The sequence below is a fragment of the Lissotriton vulgaris genome, chromosome 9 (genome assembly GCF_964263255.1).
Source record: "Lissotriton vulgaris chromosome 9, aLisVul1.2, whole genome shotgun sequence".
Lineage (NCBI taxonomy): Eukaryota > Metazoa > Chordata > Amphibia > Caudata > Salamandridae > Lissotriton > Lissotriton vulgaris.
In genome coordinates this window covers 124143833-124144915 of record NC_141697.1, presented here as the reverse complement: position 1 = coordinate 124144915, position 1083 = coordinate 124143833, and the positions used below count along the sequence as shown (strand labels likewise).

General features: G+C 63.7%; 2 non-coding genes across 2 annotated transcripts; both read right to left on the bottom strand.

The window, feature by feature from the left end:
* Nucleotides 1-222: 222 nt before the first annotated feature.
* Nucleotides 223-329, bottom strand: LOC147689694 (U6 spliceosomal RNA). The gene has a single exon (XR_015300291.1). It is a non-coding gene; the product is annotated as a U6 spliceosomal RNA (small nuclear RNA).
* Nucleotides 330-474: 145 nt separating this feature from the next.
* On the bottom strand, nucleotides 475-580 carry LOC147689693 (U6 spliceosomal RNA). Its single transcript, XR_015300296.1, has one exon. It is a non-coding gene; the product is annotated as a U6 spliceosomal RNA (small nuclear RNA).
* Nucleotides 581-1083: the final 503 nt, after the last annotated feature.

Sequence of the window (1083 nt, the reverse complement as noted above, 5' to 3'; positions counted from 1 at the left end):
GAACCCCGGGAAGGACACGGGGGACATGTCGGAGGAACAACCATGTCCGGCAAAACCCGCAAGAATGGAGGGGAGCGGAGGTACGACCCCCGCACGCCCAACCGCCCAGCAGCCACCACTGCCACCCGGGAACAACCCCTTAAAAGGTGAGGAACTGTAAAGCCACCGAGGGCAGGGGCCCAAAGGGGCGGACCCCTAAGAGCTCGTAGAACGAGAGAGAGAACTCATATGGAACGCTTCACGAATTTGCGCGACACCCGTGCGCAGGGGCCATGCTATTCTACCCTGAATCGTTCCAATGTAAGTATATGGGCTGCCGAAGCGAGCACCCAAGGGGGAGACCGGCAGAGCGTCCGTGGGCGAAGGAAAAACAACACTGGAGCCAAGCGAGCCACCAGGGAAACCAGCCCGTCGAACACCGGACTGTGGAAGGCCCGCAAGGCCGCCCACAGGGCCCACAGGGAAGAAGGGGCCACGTATATGGGACGCCTCATGAATCTGCGTGTCCTCCTTGCGCAGGGGTCATACGAAACCTCTCCGGATAGGTCCAAATAAGAATATGTGCTGCCGAAGCGAGCACCGGGACCACGGATGCGGGGACAGCACCCAGCCGACCGCGCCAACGCGAGAAGGCCGCCCCGTGCTGGGCACAGGAAGAGAACGCGGAAGACCCGCGGGCACCCAGCAGGGAATCCATCACCCCAGAAGAGCAACCCCGAGCAAGCAGCGACATCCGCTCAAGAACCAGGCCAGCCGAAGGGGGCAGGCCCGCCGAAAAGAGCCGGCACAACACCGACTCCGAGAGCGGGGGACCCAACCACGGTACGGGAAGATCCGGGATCGGCCAGGAGGCCCAAACCGCCAGCTCGTAAAAGGCGAGGGCACCCGGGGCGGCGGACCCCGCCGGGAACCAAAAACAGGAACGCACCACGACTTGCGTGTCAACCACGCGCGGGTGCCAGGCACCTCTACACTGCCACGTTCCAAACTAAGTCCATGCTCTGCCAAGGCGAGCACCCAGGAGCCCCCTGGCCCAGCCCAAGCGGATCCAGCCGCGATATCAGAGGGCACGGGGGAAACGCG